Source organism: Ranitomeya imitator, chromosome 3, assembly GCF_032444005.1.
Source record: "Ranitomeya imitator isolate aRanImi1 chromosome 3, aRanImi1.pri, whole genome shotgun sequence".
NCBI classification, from domain to species: domain Eukaryota; kingdom Metazoa; phylum Chordata; class Amphibia; order Anura; family Dendrobatidae; genus Ranitomeya; species Ranitomeya imitator.
This window is the reverse complement of record NC_091284.1, coordinates 1382427-1405000: the sequence shown is the minus strand read 5'-3', so window position 1 is coordinate 1405000 and position 22574 is coordinate 1382427. Positions and strand designations below refer to the sequence as shown.

The following is a 22574-nucleotide window of genomic DNA, read 5'->3' as shown; positions in this document are numbered from 1 at the left end:
GGTGTGACACGGTGACGTGAGGCGGACGAGGCTCCAGGATGTGCACAGGACGCGGTGTGTCGGGGTGTGTCGGGGTCGCGGTGACCGCTGTGCGGATTATTTCTCCTCAGTGTTGGAATCCTGACAGTTAGTGGAGACAGAGAGCGGCGGACGGAGCGTCCATCATTTACCTCACAGGAGACATTGCACACGGGGGTGGGGCCACACGACAACACCGATATATGGAGGAGTTACACTTATACCCCAGTGCCAGTATACGGGGGGGGGGGGGGGGTTATACCCCAGTGCCAGAATATTGGGGGGAGGAGGAGGTTGTACCCCAGTGCCAGTATATTGGGGGGGGGGGGGGGTTGTACCCCAGTGCTAGTATATTGTGGGGGGGAGGTTATACCCAAGTACCAGTATATTGGGGGGGGGGGTTATACCCCAGTGCCAGTATATTGGGGGGGGGGTTATACCCCAGTGCTAGTATATTGGGGGGGGGGGGGGGTTATACCCAAGTACCAGTATATTGGGGGGGGGGGTTATACCCCAGTGCTAGTATATTGGGGGGGGGGGGGGTTATACCCAAGTACCAGTATATTGGGGGGGGGGTTATACCCCAGTGCTAGTATATTGGGGGGGGGGGGGGTTATACCCAAGTACCAGTATATTGGGGGGAGGAGGAGGTTGTACCCCAGTGCTAGTATATTGGGGGGGGGGGGGGGGAGGTTATACCCCAGTGCCAGTATATTGGGGAGGAGGGGGAGGTTATACCCCAGTGCCAGAATATTGGGGGGAGGAGGAGGTTGTACCCCAGTGCTAGTATATTGGGGGGGGGGGGGTTTATACCCAAGTACCAGTATATTGGGGGGAGGAGGAGGTTGTTCCCCAGTGCTAGTATATTGGGGGGGGAGGGGGGGGAGGTTATACCCCAGTGCCAGAATATTGGGGGGAGGAGGAGGTTGTACCCCAGTGCTAGTATATTGGGGGGGGGGGGGTTATACCCAAGTACCAGTATATTGGGGGGGGGGTTATACCCCAGTGCTAGTATATTGGGGGGGGGGGGGGGTTATACCCAAGTACCAGTATATTGGGGGGGGGGTTATACCCCAGTGCTAGTATATTGGGGGGGGGGGGGGTTATACCCAAGTACCAGTATATTGGGGGGAGGAGGAGGTTGTACCCCAGTGCTAGTATATTGGGGGGGGGGGGGGGGGAGGTTATACCCCAGTGCCAGTATATTGGGGAGGAGGGGGAGGTTATACCCCAGTGCCAGAATATTGGGGGGAGGAGGAGGTTGTACCCCAGTGCTAGTATATTGGGGGGGGGGGGTTTATACCCAAGTACCAGTATATTGGGGGGAGGAGGAGGTTGTTCCCCAGTGCTAGTATATTGGGGGGGGAGGGGGGGGAGGTTATACCCCAGTGCCAGAATATTGGGGGGAGGAGGAGGTTGTACCCCAGTGCTAGTATATTGGGGGGGGGGGGGTTATACCCAAGTACCAGTATATTGGGGGGGGGGGTTATACCCCAGTGCCAGTATATTGGGGGGGGGGGGTTATACCCCAGTGCTAGTATATTGGGGGGGGGGGGGGTTATACCCAAGTACCAGTATATTGGGGGGAGGAGGAGGTTGTACCCCAGTGCTAGTATATTGGGGGGGGGGGGGGGAGGTTATACCCCAGTGCCAGTATATTGGGGAGGAGGGGGAGGTTATACCCCAGTGCCAGAATATTGGGGGGAGGAGGAGGTTGTACCCCAGTGCTAGTATATTGGGGGGGGGGGGGTTTATACCCAAGTACCAGTATATTGGGGGGAGGAGGAGGTTGTTCCCCAGTGCTAGTATATTGGGGGGGGAGGTTATACCCCAGTGCCAGAATATTGGGGGGAGGAGGAGGTTGTACCCCAGTGCTAGTATATTGGGGGGGGGGGTTATACCCAAGTACCAGTATATTGGGGGGGTGGGAGGATATATCCCAGTGCCAGAATATCGGGGGGAGGAGGAGGTTATACCCCAGTGCCAGTATATTGGGGGGAGGAGGAGGTTGTACCCCAGTGCCAGTATATTGGGGGGGGGGGGGGTTATACCCAAGTACCAGTATATTGGGGGGAGGAGGAGGTTGTTCCCCAGTGCTAGTATATTGGGGGGGGAGGGGGGGGGAGGTTATACCCCAGTGCCAGAATATTGGGGGGAGGAGGAGGTTGTACCCCAGTGCTAGTATATTGGGGGGGGGGGTTATACCCAAGTACCAGTATATTGGGGGGGGGGTTATACCCCAGTGCCAGTATATTGGGGGGGGGAGGTTATACCCCAGTGCTAGTATATTGGGGGGGGGGGGGGTTATACCCAAGTACCAGTATATTGGGGGGAGGAGGAGGTTGTACCCCAGTGCTAGTATATTGGGGAGGAGGGGTAGGTTATACCCCAGTGCCAGAATATTGGGGGGAGGAGGAGGTTGTACCCCAGTGCTAGTATATTGGGGGGGGGGGTTATACCCAAGTACCAGTATATTGGGGGGGTGGGAGGATATATCCCAGTGCCAGAATATCGGGGGGAGGAGGAGGTTATACCCCAGTGCCAGTATATTGGGGGGAGGAGGAGGTTGTACCCCAGTGCCAGTATATTGGGGGGGGGGGGGTTATACCCAAGTACCAGTATATTGGGGGGAGGAGGAGGTTGTTCCCCAGTGCTAGTATATTGGGGGGGGAGGGGGGGGGAGGTTATACCCCAGTGCCAGAATATTGGGGGGAGGAGGAGGTTGTACCCCAGTGCTAGTATATTGGGGGGGGGGGGTTATACCCAAGTACCAGTATATTGGGGGGGGGGTTATACCCCAGTGCCAGTATATTGGGGGGGGGAGGTTATACCCCAGTGCTAGTATATTGGGGGGGGGGGGGTTATACCCAAGTACCAGTATATTGGGGGGAGGAGGAGGTTGTACCCCAGTGCTAGTATATTGGGGAGGAGGGGTAGGTTATACCCCAGTGCCAGAATATTGGGGGGAGGAGGAGGTTGTACCCCAGTGCTAGTATATTGGGGGGGGGGGGGGTTATACCCAAGTACCAGTATATTGGGGGGGTGGGAGGATATATCCCAGTGCCAGAATATCGGGGGGAGGAGGAGGTTATACCCCAGTGCCAGTATATTGGGGGGGAGGAGGAGGTTGTACCCCAGTGCCAGTATATTGGGGGGGGGGGGGGGGTTATACCCCAGTGCCAGTATATTGGGGGGGGGGAGGTTATACCCCAGTGCCAGTATATTGGGGGGGGGGTTATACCCCAGTGCCAGTATATTGGGGGGGGGGAGGTTATACCCCAGTGCTAGTATATTGGGGGGGGGGGGTTATACCCAAGTACCAGTATATTGGGGGGAGGAGGAGGTTGTACCCCAGTGCTAGTATATTGTGGGGGGGAGGTTATACCCCAGTGCCAGTATATTGGGGGGGGGGGGGTTATACCCCAGTGCCAGTATATTGGGGGGGGGGGGGGTTATACCCCAGTGCTAGTATATTGGGGGGGGGGGTTATACCCAAGTACCAGTATATTGGGGGGAGGAGGAGGTTGTACCCCAGTGCCAGTATATTGGGGAGGAGGGGGAGGTTATACCCCAGTGCCAGTATATTGGGGAGGAGGGGGAGGTTATACCCCAGTGCCAGAATATTGGGGGGAGGAGGAGGTTGTACCCCAGTGCTAGTATATTGGGGGGGGGGGGGGGTTATACCCAAGTACCAGTATATTGGGGGGGTGGGAGGATATATCCCAGTGCCAGAATATCGGGGGGAGGAGGAGGTTATACCCCAGTGCCAGTATATTGGGGGGAGGAGGAGGTTGTACCCCAGTGCCAGTATATTGGGGGGGGGGGTTATACCCAAGTACCAGTATATTGGGGGGAGGAGGAGGTTGTTCCCCAGTGCTAGTATATTGGGGGGGGGGGAGGTTATACCCCAGTGCCAGTATATTGGGGAGGAGGGGGAGGTTATACCCCAGTGCCAGAATATTGGGGGGAGGAGGAGGTTGTACCCCAGTGCTAGTATATTGGCGGGGGGGGGGGTTGTACCCAAGTACCAGTATATTGGGGGAGGAGGAGGTTGTACCCCAGTGCCAGTATATTGGGGAGGGGGGGAAGGTTATACCCCAGTGCCAGTATATTGGGGGGGGGGGGGGCGGGGAGGTTATACCCAGTGCCAGTATATTGGGGGGAGGAGGAGGTTGTACCCCAGTGCTAGTATATTGGGGGGGGAGGTTATACCCAAGTACCAGTATATTGGGGACAGGAGGAGGTTGTACCCCAGTGCTAGTATATTGGGGGGGGGGGGGAAGGTTATGCCCCAGTGCCAGTATATTGGGGAGGAGGGGGAGGTTATGCCCCAGTGCCAGTATATTGGGGAGGAGGGGGAGGTTATACCCCAGTGCCAGTATATTGGGGAGGAGGGGGAGGTTATACCCCAGTGCCAGAATATTGGGGAGGAGGGGGAGGTTATACCCCAGTGCCAGAATATTGGGGGGAGGAGGAGGTTGTACCCCAGTGCTAGTATATTGGGGGGGGGGGAGGTTATACCCCAGTGCCAGTATATTGGGGGGGGGGGGGAGGTTATACCCAGTGCCAGTATATTGGGGGGAGGAGGAGGTTGTACCCCAGTGCTAGTATATTGGGGGGGGGGGGGTTATACCCAAGTACCAGTATATTGGGGGGAGGAGGAGGTTGTACCCCAGTGCTAGTATATTGGGGGGGGGGGGTTATACCCAAGTACCAGTATATTGGGGGGAGGAGGAGGTTGTACCCCAGTGCCAGTATATTGGGGGGGGGGTTATACCCCAGTGCCAGTATATTGGGGGAGGTTATACCCCAGTGCCAGTATATTGGGGGGGGGGGGGGGGGGAGGGGAGGTTATACCCAGTGCCAGTATATTGGGGGAGGTTATACCCCAGTGCCAGTATATTGGGGGGGGGGGGGGGGGAGGGGAGGTTATACCCAGTGCCAGTATATTGGGGGAGGTTATACCCCAGTGCCAGTATATTGGGGGGGGGGGGGAGGTTATACCCAGTGCCAGTATATTGGGGGAGGTTATACCCCAGTGCCAGTATATTGGGGGGGGGGGAGGAGGTTATACCCAGTGCCAGTATATTGGGGGAGGTTATACCCCAGTGCCAGTATATTGGGGGGGGGGGGAGGTTATACCCAGTGCCAGTATATTGGGGGAGGTTATACCCCAGTGCCAGTATATTGGGGGGGGGGGGGGGGGGGGGGGAGCTTATACCCCAGTGCCAGCATATTGGGGGGGGGGGGAGGGTTATACCCCAGTGCCAGTACATTGGGGGGAGGTTATACCCCAGTGCATTGGGGGGGGAGGGTTAGGTTATACCCCAGTGCCAGTATATTGGGGGGAGGTTATACCCCAGTGCCAGCATATTGGGGGGGGGGGGAGGGTTATACCCCAGTGCCAGTACATTGGGGGGAGGTTATACCCCAGTGCATTGGGGGGGAGGGTTAGGTTATACCCCAGTGCCAGTATATTGGGGGGGGGGGGGGAGGTTATACCCAGTGCCAGTATATTGGGGGAGGTTATACCCCAGTACCAGTATATTGTGGTATATACCCCAGTGCCCCTCCCCCAGTCTCGTTTGCTGCCATTATCTTATCTAGAATAAGACCATAAACAAATGTAGAAGAGAAAATCCAGGAGATAACGAGGAGCCAGAACATTGTCTCCAGGGTCAGGGGCCGGACCCCCGGGGAGGGTGGGGGTCCTCATTGTGTCATCAGGACTGGTACCACGTCACACACACACACTAAGGCTGAGATACAACTTTGAGCATATGAACGTGTATATACTCTCGTACTCATGACACAATAGTAGGACACATCAGGTGGGTATGTGTGGGGTCCTGCTCTATGGGGTCCCAGCGATTGAGGTCCCGCTGTCTGTTATTCTGCTGTTTGGGGTCTCGCTCTCTGGGATTGTGCTCTCAGTGATTCTGCTCTCTGGGGTCCCGCTCCCTGTGATCCTGCTCCCTGGGGGTTCTCCTGTTTGGGGGTCCCGCTGTCTGGGATTCTCCTGTCTGGGGTCCTGCTCCCTGGGATTCTCCTGTCTGGGGGTCCCGCTATGTACCTGCTGCAGGATCCGGTGTCTTCAGCTCTTGCTTCCTGCCTGTGTGTGGGGTCCTCCTGTCTGGGGGTCCCGCTCCCTGGGGTCCCGCTGTCTGGGGTTCTCCTGTCTGGGGTCCTGCTCTCTGGGGGTCCCGTTATGTACCTGCTCCTGTGTCTTCAGCTCTTGCTTCCTGCCTGTGTCTGGGGGTCCCGCTCCCTGGGGTCCCGCTGTCTGGGGTTCTCCTGTCTGGGGGTCCCGCTCCCTGGGGTCCCGCTGTCTGGGGTTCTCCTGTCTGGGGGTCCCGCTCCCTGGGGTCCCGCTGTCTGGGGGTCCTGCTCTCTGGGGGTCCCGTTATGTACCTGCTCCGGTGTCTTCAGCTCTTGCTTCCTGCCTGTGTCTGGTGGTCCTGCTCTCGGGGGTCCTGCTCCCTGGGGTTCTCCTGTCTGGGGGTCCCGCTCCCTGGGGTCCCGCTGTCTGGGGTTCTCCTGTCTGGGGGTCCCGCTCCCTGGGGTCCCGCTGTCTGGGGGTCCTGCTCTCTGGGGGTCCCGTTATGTACCTGCTCCGGTGTCTTCAGCTCTTGCTTCCTGCCTGTGTCTGGTGGTCCTGCTCTCGGGGGTCCTGCTCCCTGGGGTTCTCCTGTCTGGGGGTCCCGCTCCCTGGGGTCCCGCTGTCTGGGGTTCTCCTGTCTGGGGTCCTGCTCTCTGGGGGTCCCGCTATGTACCTGCTCCGGTGTCTTCAGCTCTTGCTTCCTGCCTGTGTCTGGGGGTCCCGCTGTCTGGGGTTCTCCTGTCTGGGTGTCCTGCTCTCTGGGGGTCCCATTATGTACCTGCTCCGGTGTCTTCAGCTCTTGCTTCCTGCCTGTGTCTGGGGGTCCCGCTGTCTGGGGTTCTCCTGTCTGGGTGTCCTGCTCTCTGGGGGTCCCGTTATGTACCTGCTCCTGTGTCTTCAGCTCTCGCTTCCTGCCTGTGTGTGGGGGTCCTCTTGTCTGGGGTCCCGTTATGTACCTGCTCCTGTGTCTTCAGCTCTTGCTTCCTGCCTGTGTCTGGGGGTCCCGCTCCCTGGGGTCCCGCTGTCTGGGGTTCTCCTGTCTGGGGGTCCCGCTCCCTGGGGTCCCGCTGTCTGGGGTTCTCCTGTCTGGGGGTCCTGCTCCCTGGGGTCCCGCTGTCTGGGGTTCTCCTGTCTGGGTGTCCTGCTCTCTGGGGGTCCCGTTATGTACCTGCTCCTGTGTCTTCAGCTCTTGCTTCCTGCCTGTGTCTGGGGGTCCCGCTCCCTGGGGTCCCGCTGTCTGGGGTTCTCCTGTCTGGGGGTCCCGCTCCCTGGGGTCCCGCTGTCTGGGGTTCTCCTGTCTGGGGGTCCCGCTCCCTGGGGTCCCGCTGTCTGGGGTTCTCCTGTCTGGGGTCCTGCTCTCTGGGGGTCCCGTTATGTACCTGCTCCTGTGTCTTCAGCTCTTGCTTCCTGCCTGTGTCTGGGGGTCCCGCTCCCTGGGGTCCCGCTGTCTGGGGTTCTCCTGTCTGGGGGTCCCGCTCCCTGGGGTCCCGCTGTCTGGGGTTCTCCTGTCTGGGGGTCCCGCTCCCTGGGGTCCCGCTGTCTGGGGTTCTCCTGTCTGGGTGTCCTGCTCTCTGGGGGTCCCGTTATGTACCTGCTCCGGTGTCTTCAGCTCTTGCTTCCTGCCTGTGTCTGGGGGTCCCGCTCCCTGGGGTCCCGCTGTCTGGGGTTCTCCTGTCTGGGGGTCCCGCTCCCTGGGGTCCCGCTGTCTGGGGTTCTCCTGTCTGGTGGTCCTGCTCTCGGGGGTCCTGCTCCCTGGGGTTCTCCTGTCTGGGGTCCTGCTCTCTGGGGGTCCCGTTATGTACCTGCTCCGGTGTCTTCAGCTCTCGCTTCCTGCCTGTGTCTGGGGGTCCCGCTCCCTGGGGTCCCGCTGTCTGGGGTTCTCCTGTCTGGGGGTCCCGCTCCCTGGGGTCCCGCTGTCTGGGGTTCTCCTGTCTGGGGGTCCCGCTCCCTGGGGTCCCGCTGTCTGGGGTTCTCTGTCCTGTCTGGGTGTCCTGCTCTCTGGGGGTCCCGTTATGTACCTGCTCCGGTGTCTTCAGCTCTTGCTTCCTGCCTGTGTCTGGGGGTCCCGCTCCCTGGGGTCCCGCTGTCTGGGGTTCTCCTGTCTGGGGGTCCCGCTCCCTGGGGTCCCGCTGTCTGGGGTTCTCCTGTCTGGTGGTCCTGCTCTCGGGGGTCCTGCTCCCTGGGGTTCTCCTGTCTGGGGTCCTGCTCTCTGGGGTCCCGTTATGTACCTGCTCCGGTGTCTTCAGCTCTCGCTTCCTGCCTGTGTCTGGGGGTCCTGCTCCCTGGGGTTCTCCTGTCTGGGGTCCTGCTCTCTGGGGGTCCCGTTATGTACCTGCTCCGGTGTCTTCAGCTCTTGCTTCCTGCCTGTGTCTGGTGGTCCTGCTCTCGGGGGTCCCGCTGTCTGGGGTTCTCCTGTCTGGGGGTCCCGCTCCCTGGGGTTCTCCTGTCTGGGGTCCTGCTCTCTGGGGTCCCGTTATGTACCTGCTCCGCTGTCTTCAGCTCTTGCTTCCTGCCTGTGTCTGGTGGTCCTGCTCTCGGGGGTCCCGCTGTCTGGGGTTCTCCTGTCTGGGGGTCCCGCTCCCTGGGGTCCCGCTCCCTGGGGTTCTCCTGTCTGGGGTCCTGCTCTCTGGGGGTCCCGTTATGTACCTGCTCCGGTGTCTTCAGCTCTCGCTTCCTGCCTGTGTCTGGGGGTCCCGCTCCCTGGGGTTCTCCTGTCTGGGGTCCTGCTCTCTGGGGTCCCGTTATGTACCTGCTCCGGTGTCTTCAGCTCTTGCTTCCTGCCTGTGTCTGGGGGTCCCGCTGTCTGGGGTTCTCCTGTCTGGGGGTCCTGCTCTCTGGGGGTCCCGTTATGTACCTGCTCCGGTGTCTTCAGCTCTCGCTTCCTGCCTGTGTCTGGGGGTCCTGCTCCCTGGGGTTCTCCTGTCTGGTGGTCCTGCTCTCGGGGGTCCTGCTCCCTGGGGTTCTCCTGTCTGGTGGTCCTGCTCTCGGGGGTCCTGCTCTCTGGGGTCCCGTTATGTACCTGCTCCGGTGTCTTCAGCTCTTGCTTCCTGCCTGTGTCTGGGGGTCCCGCTGTCTGGGGTTCTCCTGTCTGGTGGTCCTGCTCTCGGGGGTCCTGCTCCCTGGGGTTCTCCTGTCTGGGGTCCTGCTCCCTGGGGTCCCGTTATGTACCTGCTCCGGTGTCTTCAGCTCTCGCTTCCTGCCTGTGTCTGGGGGTCCCGCTCCCTGGGGTTCTCCTGTCTGGGGTCCTGCTCTCTGGGGTCCCGTTATGTACCTGCTCCGGTGTCTTCAGCTCTTGCTTCCTGCCTGTGTCTGGTGGTCCTGCTCTCGGGGGTCCCGCTGTCTGGGGTTCTCCTGTCTGGGGGTCCCGCTCCCTGGGGTCCCGCTCCCTGGGGTTCTCCTGTCTGGGGTCCTGCTCTCTGGGGGTCCCGTTATGTACCTGCTCCGGTGTCTTCAGCTCTTGCTTCCTGCCTGTGTCTGGGGGTCCCGCTGTCTGGGGTTCTCCTGTCTGGGGGTCCTGCTCTCTGGGGGTCCCGTTATGTACCTGCTCCGGTGTCTTCAGCTCTTGCTTCCTGCCTGTGTCTGGTGGTCCTGCTCTCGGGGGTCCCGCTGTCTGGGGTTCTCCTGTCTGGGGGTCCCGCTCCCTGGGGTCCCGCTCCCTGGGGTTCTCCTGTCTGGGGTCCTGCTCTCTGGGGGTCCCGTTATGTACCTGCTCCGGTGTCTTCAGCTCTTGCTTCCTGCCTGTGTCTGGGGGTCCCGCTGTCTGGGGTTCTCCTGTCTGGGGGTCCTGCTCTCTGGGGGTCCCGTTATGTACCTGCTCCGGTGTCTTCAGCTCTCGCTTCCTGCCTGTGTCTGGGGGTCCTGCTCCCTGGGGTTCTCCTGTCTGGGGTCCTGCTCTCTGGGGTCCCGTTATGTACCTGCTCCGGTGTCTTCAGCTCTTGCTTCCTGCCTGTGTCTGGGGGTCCCGCTGTCTGGGGTTCTCCTGTCTGGTGGTCCTGCTCTCGGGGGTCCTGCTCCCTGGGGTTCTCCTGTCTGGGGTCCTGCTCTCTGGGGGTCCCGTTATGTACCTGCTCCGGTGTCTTCAGCTCTCGCTTCCTGCCTGTGTCTGGGGGTCCTGCTCCCTGGGGTTCTCCTGTCTGGGGGTCCTGCTCTCTGGGGGTCCCGTTATGTACCTGCTCAGGTGTCTTCAGCTCTCGCTTCCTGCCTGTGTCTGGGGGTCCCGCTGTCTGGGGTTCTCCTGTCTGGGGTCCTGCTCTCTGGGGGTCCCGCTATGTACCTGCTCCGGTGTCTTCAGCTCTCGCTTCCTGCCTGTGTCTGGGGGTCCCGCTGTCTGGGGTTCTCCTGTCTGGGGTCCTGCTCTCGGGGGTCCCGTTATGTACCTGCTCCGGTGTCTTCAGCTCTCGCTTCCTGCCTGTGTCTGGGGGTCCCGCTGTCTGGGGTTCTCCTGTCTGGTGGTCCTGCTCTCGGGGGTCCTGCTCCCTGGGGGTTCTCCTGTCTGGGGTCCTGCTCCCTGGGGTCCCGCTGTCTGGGGTTCTCCTGTCTGGGGTCCTGCTCTCGGGGGTCCCGTTATGTACCTGCTCCGGTGTCTTCAGCTCTCGCTTCCTGCCTGTGTCTGGGGGTCCCGCTGTCTGGGGTTCTCCTGTCTGGTGGTCCTGCTCTCGGGGGTCCTGCTCCCTGGGGTTCTCCTGTCTGGGGGTCCTGCTCCCTGGGGTCCCGCTGTCTGGGGTTCTCCTGTCTGGGGTCCTGCTCTCTGGGGGTCCCGTTATGTACCTGCTCCGGTGTCTTCAGCTCTTGCTTCCTGCCTGTGTCTGGGGGTCCCGCTGTCTGGGGTTCTCCTGTCTGGGGTCCTGCTCTCTGGGGTCCCGTTATGTACCTGCTCCGGTGTCTTCAGCTCTCGCTTCCTGCCTGTGTCTGGGGGTCCCGCTGTCTGGGGTTCTCCTGTCTGGTGGTCCTGCTCTCGGGGGTCCTGCTCCCTGGGGTTCTCCTGTCTGGGGTCCTGCTCCCTGGGGTCCCGCTGTCTGGGGTTCTCCTGTCTGGTGGTCCTGCTCTCGGGGGTCCTGCTCCCTGGGGTTCTCCTGTCTGGGGTCCTGCTCCCTGGGGTCCCGCTGTCTGGGGTTCTCCTGTCTGGGGTCCTGCTCTCTGGGGGTCCCGTTATGTACCTGCTCCGGTGTCTTCAGCTCTCGCTTCCTGCCTGTGTCTGGGGGTCCCGCTGTCTGGGGTTCTCCTGTCTGGTGGTCCTGCTCTCGGGGGTCCTGCTCCCTGGGGTTCTCCTGTCTGGGGTCCTGCTCCCTGGGGTCCCGCTGTCTGGGGTTCTCCTGTCTGGTGGTCCTGCTCTCGGGGGTCCTGCTCCCTGGGGTTCTCCTGTCTGGGGTCCTGCTCCCTGGGGTCCCGCTGTCTGGGGTTCTCCTGTCTGGGGTCCTGCTCTCTGGGGGTCCCGTTATGTACCTGCTCCGGTGTCTTCAGCTCTCGCTTCCTGCCTGTGTCTGGTGGTCCTGCTCTCGGGGGTCCTGCTCCCTGGGGTTCTCCTGTCTGGGGTTCTCCTGTCTGGGGGTCCTGCTCCCTGGGGTTCTCCTGTCTGGGGTCCTGCTCTCTGGGGTCCCGTTATGTACCTGCTCCGGTGTCTTCAGCTCTCGCTTCCTGCCTGTGTGATGATGTGTGAGGAGTTTGTTGACTTCCTCGTGTGCGGCTCTTCCTCCCCCGGTCCCGCCCCTCGTTACCTGCCGGCCCGGGCTCCAGGTGGCCGGACAGGTTGGACCAGTAGCCCGGGTGTCACACCCAGCCCTGCGTCATCTCACCCGGAATGTGCCCCATATCCTCCGCTCATCCCTGATAACAGAAGAATAAATAAGAAGCGCGCAGCAGCTGTGCCACCGCCTCATGGCCGTTACCCAATTCCAGGACGGTGACATTTGGCTTCTTGCCCGTCTCCTCCTTAATAAAAGGCGTCTGAGTTATTAGAGTATGTGCACACGTTGCGGATTTTTCCTCGCAGATTCCCTGCGGGTTTTCTGCAGATTTTGTGCGGATTTCACCTGCGGATTCCTATAATGGAGCAGGTGTAAAATGCTGCGGAATCCGCACAATGAATTGACATGCTGCAGAAAATAAACCGCAGCATTTCCGCATGGAATTTTCCGCAGCATGTGCATTGTGGATTTGGTTTTCCATAGGTTCACATGGCGCAGTACATGGCGCAGTACATGGCGCAGTACATGGCGCAGTACATGGTGCAGTACATGGCGCACCATTGGCGCAGTACATGGCGCAGTACATGGTGCAGTACATGGCGCAGTACATGGTGCAGTACATGGCGCAGTACATGGCGCACCATTGGCGCAGTACATGGCGCAGTACATGGCGCAGTACATGGCGCAGTACATGGTGCAGTACATGGCGCACCATTGGCGCAGTACATGGCGCAGTACATGGCGCAGTACATGGTGCAGTACATGGCGCACCATTGGCGCAGTACATGGCGCAGTACATGGCGCAGTACATGGTGCAGTACATGGCGCACCATTGGCGCAGCACATGGCGCAGTACATGGCGCAGTACATGGTGCAGTACGCCGGAGAACTGCTGTGGATCCGCAGCGCCATTTCCGGAATATTCCCACGCTACAGGGGAGTGGGAAGAGAGAGGCTAAGAAAACGCACACACATCACAAACCAGGTCAAAAATAAATATATATTGCAGTATTCTCAGCTCCCAGCCGCTGGCGTTCCTAGTAATACATTGCGAAGTCTCGCGAGAACGTTCCTCTGAATGATTTCTCTTCCCGACGGACCGTTTGTTTTTTTTACACAGGATCCAGTGCACGATGGATGAAATGGATGGCGATCCGTCACTAATACAAGTCTATGGGAAAATGCCGGATCCTGAAATCTCAAAGATCACCGGATTGTGACGGGAGCCGAAAGAGGCCGAAGCAGCAATGTAGGCTACCGTGGATTGTGCCGCCATGTAGTGTGCACCATTATCTGCTGCAGCAGTGACTCCCTCGCCCAACAAGCGCCATTTCACTATACACCAGGGTGCTAGAGGTGTTAAGTGAAAGGATTGCTCCCATTGGTCCAATATTGTGCCGTCTCATGGTCCCGCCTCCCTGTGCTGGTGGAATGTCCAGACCTGATGTTAAGTGAAAGGATTGCTCCCATTGGTCCAATATTGTGCCCGTCTCATGGTCCCGCCTCCCTGTGCTGGTGGAATGTCCAGACCTGATGTTAAGTGAAAGGATTGCTCCCATTGGTCCAATATTGTGCCCGTCTCATGGTTCCGCCTCCCTGTGCTGGTGGAATGTCCGGACCTGATGTTAAGTGAAAGGATTGTTCCCATTGGTCCAATATTGTGCCCGTCTCATGGTTCCGCCTCCCTGTGCTGGTGGAATGTCCGGACCTGATGTTAAGTGAAAGGATTGCTCCCATTGGTCCAATATTGTGCCTGTCTCATGGTTCCGCCTCCCTGTGCTGGTGGAATGTCCGGACCTGATGTTAAGTGAAAGGATTGCTCCCATTGGTCCAATATTGTGCCCGTCTCATGGTCCCGCCTCCCTGTGCTGGTGGAATGTCCGGACCTGATGTTAAGTGAAAGGATTGCTCCCATTGGTCCAATATTGTGCCCGCCTCATGGTCCCGCCTCCCTGTGCTGGTGGAATGTCCAGACCTGATGTTAAGTGAAAGGATTGTTCCCATTGGTCCAATATTGTGCCCGTCTCATGGTCCCGCCTCCCTGTGCTGGTGGAATGTCCGGACCTGATGTTAAGTGAAAGGATTGTTCCCATTGGTCCAATATTGTGCCCGTCTCATGGTCCCGCCTCCCTGTGCTGGTGGAATGTCCGGACCTGATGTTAAGTGAAAGGATTGCTCCCATTGGTCCAATATTGTGCCCGTCTCATGGTTCCGCCTCCCTGTGCTGGTGGAATGTCCGGACCTGATGTTAAGTGAAAGGATTGCTCCCATTGGTCCGATATTGTGCCCGTCTCATGGTCCCGCCTCCCTGTGCTGGTGGAATGTCCAGACCTGATGTTAAGTGAAAGGATTGCTCCCATTGGTCCAATATTGTGCCCGTCTCATGGTTCCGCCTCCCTGTGCTGGTGGAATGTCCGGACCTGATGTTAAGTGAAAGGATTGCTCCCATTGGTCCAATATTGTGCCCGCCTCATGGTCCCGCCTCCCTGTGCTGGTGGAATGTCCGGACCTGATGTTAAGTGAAAGGATTGCTCCCATTGGTCCAATATTGTGCCCGTCTCATGGTTCCGCCTCCCTGTGCTGGTGGAATGTCCGGACCTGATGTTAAGTGAAAGGATTGCTCCCATTGGTCCAATATTGTGCCCGCCTCATGGTCCCGCCTCCCTGTGCTGGTGGAATGTCCAGACCTGATGTTAAGTGAAAGGATTGCTCCCATTGGTCCAATATTGTGCCCGTCTCATGGTTCCGCCTCCCTGTGCTGGTGGAATGTCCGGACCTGATGTTAAGTGAAAGGATTGCTCCCATTGGTCCAATATTGTGCCGTCTCATGGTCCCGCCTCCCTGTGCTGGTGGAATGTCCGGACCTGATGTTAAGTGAAAGGATTGCTCCCATTGGTCCAATATTGTGCCCGCCTCATGGTCCCGCCTCCCTGTGCTGGTGGAATGTCCAGACCTGATGTTAAGTGAAAGGATTGCTCCCATTGGTCCAATATTGTGCCCGCCTCATGGTCCCGCCTCCCTGTGCTGGTGGAATGTCCGGACCTGATGTTAAGTGAAAGGATTGCTCCCATTGGTCCAATATTGTGCCCGTCTCATGGTTCCGCCTCCCTGTGCTGGTGGAATGTCCGGACCTGATGTTAAGTGAAAGGATTGCTCCCATTGGTCCAATATTGTGCCCGCCTCATGGTCCCGCCTCCCTGTGCTGGTGGAATGTCCGGACCTGATGTTAAGTGAAAGGATTGTTCCCATTGGTCCAATATTGTGCCCGTCTCATGGTCCCGCCTCCCTGTGCTGGTGGAATGTCCAGACCTGATGTTAAGTGAAAGGATTGCTCCCATTGGTCCAATATTGTGCCCGTCTCATGGTCCCGCCTCCCTGTGCTGGTGGAATCTCCGGACCTGATGTTAAGTGAAAGGATTGCTCCCATTGGTCCAATATTGTGCCCGTCTCATGGTCCCGCCTCCCTGTGCTGGTGGAATGTCCAGACCTGATGTTAAGTGAAAGGATTGCTCCCATTGGTCCAATATTGTGCCCGTCTCATGGTCCCGCCTCCCTGTGCTGGTGGAATGTCCAGACCTGATGTTAAGTGAAAGGATTGCTCCCATTGGTCCAATATTGTGCCCGTCTCATGGTCCCGCCTCCCTGTGCTGGTGGAATCTCCGGACCTGATGTTAAGTGAAAGGATTGCTCCCATTGGTCCAATATTGTGCCCGTCTCATGGTCCCGCCTCCCTGTGCTGGTGGAATGTCCGGACCTGATGTTAAGTGAAAGGATTGTTCCCATTGGTCCAATATTGTGCCCGTCTCATGGTCCCGCCTCCCTGTGCTGGTGGAATGTCCGGACCTGATGTTAAGTGAAAGGATTGCTCCCATTGGTCTAATATTGTGCCCGTCTCATGGTTCCGCCTCCCTGTGCTGGTGGAATGTCCGGACCTGATGTTAAGTGAAAGGATTGCTCCCATTGGTCCAATATTGTGCCCGTCTCATGGTTCCGCCTCCCTGTGCTGGTGGAATGTCCGGACCTGATGTTAAGTGAAAGGATTGCTCCCATTGGTCCGATATTGTGCCCGTCTCATGGTCCCGCCTCCCTGTGCTGGTGGAATGTCCAGACCTGATGTTAAGTGAAAGGATTGCTCCCATTGGTCCAATATTGTGCCCGTCTCATGGTCCCGCCTCCCTGTGCTGGTGGAATCTCCGGACCTGATGTTAAGTGAAAGGATTGCTCCCATTGGTCCAATATTGTGCCCGTCTCATGGTCCCGCCTCCCTGTGCTGGTGGAATGTCCAGACCTGATGTTAAGTGAAAGGATTGCTCCCATTGGTCCAATATTGTGCCCGTCTCATGGTCCCGCCTCCCTGTGCTGGTGGAATGTCCAGACCTGATGTTAAGTGAAAGGATTGCTCCCATTGGTCCAATATTGTGCCCGTCTCATGGTCCCTCCTCCCTGTGCTGGTGGAATGTCCGGACCTGATGTTAAGTGAAAGGATTGCTCCCATTGGTCCGATATTGTGCCCGTCTCATGGTCCCGCCTCCCTGTGCTGGTGGAATGTCCAGACCTGATGTTAAGTGAAAGGATTGCTCCCATTGGTCCGATATTGTGCCCGTCTCATGGTCCCGCCTCCCTGTGCTGGTGGAATGTCCAGACCTGATGTTAAGTGAAAGGATTGCTCCCATTGGTCCAATATTGTGCCCGTCTCATGGTCCCGCCTCCCTGTGCTGGTGGAATCTCCGGACCTGATGTTAAGTGAAAGGATTGCTCCCATTGGTCCAATATTGTGCCCGTCTCATGGTCCCGCCTCCCTGTGCTGGTGGAATGTCCGGACCTGATGTTAAGTGAAAGGATTGTTCCCATTGGTCCAATATTGTGCCCGTCTCATGGTCCCGCCTCCCTGTGCTGGTGGAATGTCCAGACCTGATGTTAAGTGAAAGGATTGTTCCCATTGGTCCAATATTGTGCCCGTCTCATGGTCCCGCCTCCCTGTGCTGGTGGAATGTCCGGACCTGATGTTAAGTGAAAGGATTGCTCCCATTGGTCCAATATTGTGCCCGTCTCATGGTCCCGCCTCCCTGTGCTGGTGGAATGTCCGGACCTGATGTTAAGTGAAAGGATTGTTCCCATTGGTCCAATATTGTGCCCGTCTCATGGTCCCGCCTCCCTGTGCTGGTGGAATGTCCGGACCTGATGTTAAGTGAAAGGATTGCTCCCATTGGTCCAATATTGTGCCCGTCTCATGGTTCCGCCTCCCTGTGCTGGTGGAATGTCCGGACCTGATGTTAAGTGAAAGGATTGCTCCCATTGGTCCAATATTGTGCCCGTCTCATGGTTCCGCCTCCCTGTGCTGGTGGAATGTCCGGACCTGATGTTAAGTGAAAGGATTGTTCCCATTGGTCCAATATTGTGCCCGTCTCATGGTTCCGCCTCCCTGTGCTGGTGGAATGTCCAGACCTGATGTTAAGTGAAAGGATTGTTCCCATTGGTCCAATATTGTGCCCGTCTCATGGTCCCACCTCCCTGTGCTGGTGGAATGTCCGGACCTGATGTTAAGTGAAAGGATTGCTCCCATTGGTCCAATATTGTGCCCGTCTCATGGTCCCGCCTCCCTGTGCTGGTGGAATGTCCGGACCTGATGTTAAGTGAAAGGATTGCTCCCATTGGTCCAATATTGTGCCCGTCTCATGGTTCCGCCTCCCTGTGCTGGTGGAATGTCCGGACCTGATGTTAAGTGAAAGGATTGCTCCCATTGGTCCAATATTGTGCCCGTCTCATGGTCCCGCCTCCCTGTGCTGGTGGAATGTCCAGACCTGATGTTAAGTGAAAGGATTGCTCCCATTGGTCCAATATTGTGCCCGTCTCATGGTTCCGCCTCCCTGTGCTGGTGGAATGTCCGGACCTGATGTTAAGTGAAAGGATTGCTCCCATTGGTCCAATATTGTGCCCGTCTCATGGTTCCGCCTCCCTGTGCTGGTGGAATGTCCAGACCTGATGTTAAGTGAAAGGATTGCTCCCATTGGTCCAATATTGTGCCCGCCTCATGGTCCCGCCTCCCTGTGCTGGTGGAATGTCCAGACCTGATGTTAAGTGAAAGGATTGCTCCCATTGGTCCAATATTGTGCCCGTCTCATGGTTCCGCCTCCCTGTGCTGGTGGAATGTCCGGACCTGATGTTAAGTGAAAGGATTGCTCCCATTGGTCCAATATTGTGCCCACCTCATGGTCCCGCCTCCCTGTGCTGGTGGAATGTCCGGACCTGATGTTAAGTGAAAGGATTGCTCCCATTGGTCCAATATTGTGCCCGCCTCATGGTTCCGCCTCCCTGTGCTGGTGGAATGTCCGGACCTGATGTTAAGTGAAAGGATTGCTCCCATTGGTCCAATATTGTGCCCGTCTCATGGTCCCTCCTCCCTGTGCTGGTGGAATGTCCGGACCTGATGTTAAGTGAAAGGATTGCTCCCATTGGTCCAATATTGTGCCCGCCTCATGGTCCCGCCTCCCTGTGCTGGTGGAATGTCCGGACCTGATGTTAAGTGAAAGGATTGCTCCCATTGGTCCAATATTGTGCCCGTCTCATGGTTCCGCCTCCCTGTGCTGGTGGAATGTCCGGACCTGATGTTAAGTGAAAGGATTGCTCCCATTGGTCCAATATTGTGCCCGCCTCATGGTCCCGCCTCCCTGTGCTGGTGGAATCTCCGGACCTGATGTTAAGTGAAAGGATTGCTCCCATTGGTCCAATATTGTGCCCGTCTCATGGTCCCGCCTCCCTGTGCTGGTGGAATGTCCAGACCTGATGTTAAGTGAAAGGATTGCTCCCATTGGTCCAATATTGTGCCCGTCTCATGGTCCCGCCTCCCTGTGCTGGTGGAATGTCCAGACCTGATGTTAAGTGAAAGGATTGCTCCCATTGGTCCAATATTGTGCCCGTCTCATGGTCCCTCCTCCCTGTGCTGGTGGAATGTCCGGACCTGATGTTAAGTGAAAGGATTGCTCCCATTGGTCCGATATTGTGCCCGTCTCATGGTCCCGCCTCCCTGTGCTGGTGGAATGTCCAGACCTGATGTTAAGTGAAAGGATTGCTCCCATTGGTCCGATATTGTGCCCGTCTCATGGTCCCGCCTCCCTGTGCTGGTGGAATGTCCAGACCTGATGTTAAGTGAAAGGATTGCTCCCATTGGTCCAATATTGTGCCCGTCTCATGGTCCCGCCTCCCTGTGCTGGTGGAATCTCCGGACCTGATGTTAAGTGAAAGGATTGCTCCCATTGGTCCAATATTGTGCCCGTCTCATGGTCCCGCCTCCCTGTGCTGGTGGAATGTCCGGACCTGATGTTAAGTGAAAGGATTGTTCCCATTGGTCCAATATTGTGCCCGTCTCATGGTCCCGCCTCCCTGTGCTGGTGGAATGTCCAGACCTGATGTTAAGTGAAAGGATTGTTCCCATTGGTCCAATATTGTGCCCGTCTCATGGTCCCGCCTCCCTGTGCTGGTGGAATGTCCGGACCTGATGTTAAGTGAAAGGATTGCTCCCATTGGTCCAATATTGTGCCCGTCTCATGGTTCCGCCTCCCTGTGCTGGTGGAATGTCCAGACCTGATGTTAAGTGAAAGGATTGCTCCCATTGGTCCAATATTGTGCCCGTCTCATGGTCCCGCCTCCCTGTGCTGGTGGAATGTCCGGACCTGATGTTAAGTGAAAGGATTGTTCCCATTGGTCCAATATTGTGCCCGTCTCATGGTCCCGCCTCCCTGTGCTGGTGGAATGTCCGGACCTGATGTTAAGTGAAAGGATTGCTCCCATTGGTCCAATATTGTGCCCGTCTCATGGTTCCGCCTCCCTGTGCTGGTGGAATGTCCGGACCTGATGTTAAGTGAAAGGATTGCTCCCATTGGTCCAATATTGTGCCCGTCTCATGGTCCCGCCTCCCTGTGCTGGTGGAATGTCCAGACCTGATGTTAAGTGAAAGGATTGCTCCCATTGGTCCAATATTGTGCCCGTCTCATGGTTCCGCCTCCCTGTGCTGGTGGAATGTCCGGACCTGATGTTAAGTGAAAGGATTGTTCCCATTGGTCCAATATTGTGCCCGTCTCATGGTTCCGCCTCCCTGTGCTGGTGGAATGTCCAGACCTGATGTTAAGTGAAAGGATTGTTCCCATTGGTCCAATATTGTGCCCGTCTCATGGTCCCGCCTCCCTGTGCTGGTGGAATGTCCGGACCTGATGTTAAGTGAAAGGATTGCTCCCATTGGTCCAATATTGTGCCCGTCTCATCGTCCCGCCTCCCTGTGCTGGTGGAATGTCCGGACCTGATGTTAAGTGAAAGGATTGTTCCCATTGGTCCAATATTGTGCCCGTCTCATGGTCCCGCCTCCCTGTGCTGGTGGAATGTCCGGACCTGATGTTAAGTGAAAGGATTGCTCCCATTGGTCCAATATTGTGCCCGTCTCATGGTTCCGCCTCCCTGTGCTGGTGGAATGTCCGGACCTGATGTTAAGTGAAAGGATTGCTCCCATTGGTCCAATATTGTGCCCGTCTCATGGTCCCGCCTCCCTGTGCTGGTGGAATGTCCAGACCTGATGTTAAGTGAAAGGATTGCTCCCATTGGTCCAATATTGTGCCCGTCTCATGGTTCCGCCTCCCTGTGCTGGTGGAATGTCCGGACCTGATGTTAAGTGAAAGGATTGCTCCCATTGGTCCAATATTGTGCCCGTCTCATGGTTCCGCCTCCCTGTGCTGGTGGAATGTCCAGACCTGATGTTAAGTGAAAGGATTGCTCCCATTGGTCCGATATTGTGCCCGTCTCATGGTCCCGCCTCCCTGTGCTGGTGGAATGTCCAGACCTGATGTTAAGTGAAAGGATTGCTCCCATTGGTCCGATATTGTGCCCGTCTCATGGTCCCGCCTCCCTGTGCTGGTGGAATGTCCGGACCTGATGTTAAGTGAAAGGATTGTGTCACGGGGAGCCTAAGTAGGCTAAACTAATAACCCGGGCCCCTGCGATTTCCCTAAGACTAGGGAAACCCTGTCTGTCCCTCTCCCAGAGATTACACAGATGGTGTGCTTGTCTGGGCCACCAGGCCTGACCCTGACTCCTGTTTCAGTACTAATCTGAAACCTCCACCCTCCACCCAGTGATAAGACCACACACCAACCCCTACAGAAAGCACAGACAGGGAAAACTAAGAAACGCACCACGCCGCAAACACACTCAGGAAAACACTATAATGTGCACAGGGCAAAACAACACAAATAGGAAGGAGAAATATGACAAAGGATCATACACCACCAGAAATGATATTTACACTCCAAGACCACCACTCCGAACCGAGATCACCAGACACAAGACACAAGCTATAATCGGCGACGCCCAAAGTTCAGCAGAACTATTTAAAGGCCGTGGGCGTGACCCAGCCTCCAATCAGAGTACCAGCTAGATTAACCCCAGAACAACCTAGATAAAATCTAGCCGGCGCCACTGAGCGCATAGTGGACGAATGCAGAATTATCGCCGTCTGTCGGACGCCCTAGTGTGAACAGCGTCCGACATGACAGTACCCCGCCTTCTACGAAGGACCCCAGGGCCCTCACGAGTTATAGGACCTGGCTTGTCCGGATGGCGGCGGTGAAACATACTGACCAGCCGGTCCGCATGAATATCCGAGGCTGGTACCCAAGACCTCTCCTCAGGCCCATAACCACACCAGTGTACCAGGTATTGTAAAGTGTGGCGCACCACTCGAGAGTCAACCACCTTGGAGACTTCAAACTCTAAATTGCCATCCACCAAAACTGGAGGTGGCATCGGCGCCGCGTCCACGGAACCCACCACCTTTTTTAATAAAGACCTGTGGAACACATTGTGTAGGGAGCTCCAATCGGTAGGCTACCGGGTTAATGATGGCAGCGACCCTAAACGGACCAATAAACCTAGGACCCAATTTAAGGGATGGTATTTTGAGTCTTATGTTTTTTGTGGACAACCACACCCAGTCACACACACTCAGGTCCGGACCTGGCACACGTCTACAGTCAGCCACACGTTTGTACCTTGCCCCCACGCTCAACAGGCGCCGTTTCACTCTCCTCCAGACTGATGACAATTGTGCTCCTAACTGGTCCTCCTCCAGGATGCCGGAAGAGCCCCCTGACCCAAAGTACAAAATTGAGGATGGTGCCCGTAAACACAAAAAAACGGAGACTCCCCAGAAGATTCCTGGCAGTGATTATTTATGGCAAACTCAGCCAAAGGAAGGAACGTCGACCACTCCTCCTGGTTGTCAGAAACAAAGCAGCGTAAGTACTGCTCCAAATTTTGGTTCATCCGCTCGGTCTGACCATTTGACTGCGGATGAAACGCCGAAGAATGTGACAACTTGATCCCCAGCCGTGAGCAAAATGCTTTCCAAAATTTTGCCACAAACTGAGAACCCCTATCAGACACGATGTCAGACGGGACCCCATGAAGTCTGACCACCTCCTGCACAAATACCTGAGCCAGAGTCTTAGCGTTAGGCAACGAAGGTAAGGACACAAAGTGCGACATCTTTGAGAACCGATCAACAATCACCAAGATGACCGTGTTCCCAGCTGAGGAGGGCAAGTCTGTGATAAAATCCATGGAGATCTCCGTCCACGGCCTACTGGGTACCTCGAGAGGAAGTAGTGTGCCAGCAGGACTGGAGCGGGGCGTCTTAGCCCTGGTGCACATGGTGCATGCTGACACGTACGAGACCACGTCCTGTCGGATTTTGGGCCACCAAAACCGACGCGACACAAACTCCAAGG

At 57.1% G+C, this 22574-nt stretch overlaps 1 protein-coding gene across 4 annotated transcripts in view; it reads right to left on the bottom strand.

Moving 5' to 3' along the window:
* Nucleotides 1–11784, bottom strand: part of SLC37A1 (solute carrier family 37 member 1) — a 100203-nt gene extending 88419 nt beyond the window's left edge. The window contains exon 1 of one of the 4 annotated variants that reach the window (XM_069760357.1): nt 11725–11784. The gene's annotated coding sequence lies outside the window, so the exon portion shown is untranslated. Of the gene's footprint in view, nt 1–6429; nt 6463–7001; nt 7021–7920; nt 7971–11724 lie in introns of those variants that run through there. The other 3 variants (XM_069760355.1, XM_069760358.1, XM_069760356.1) reach the window with 3 other exon arrangements.
* Between the last annotated feature and the right edge of the window lie 10790 nt (nt 11785–22574).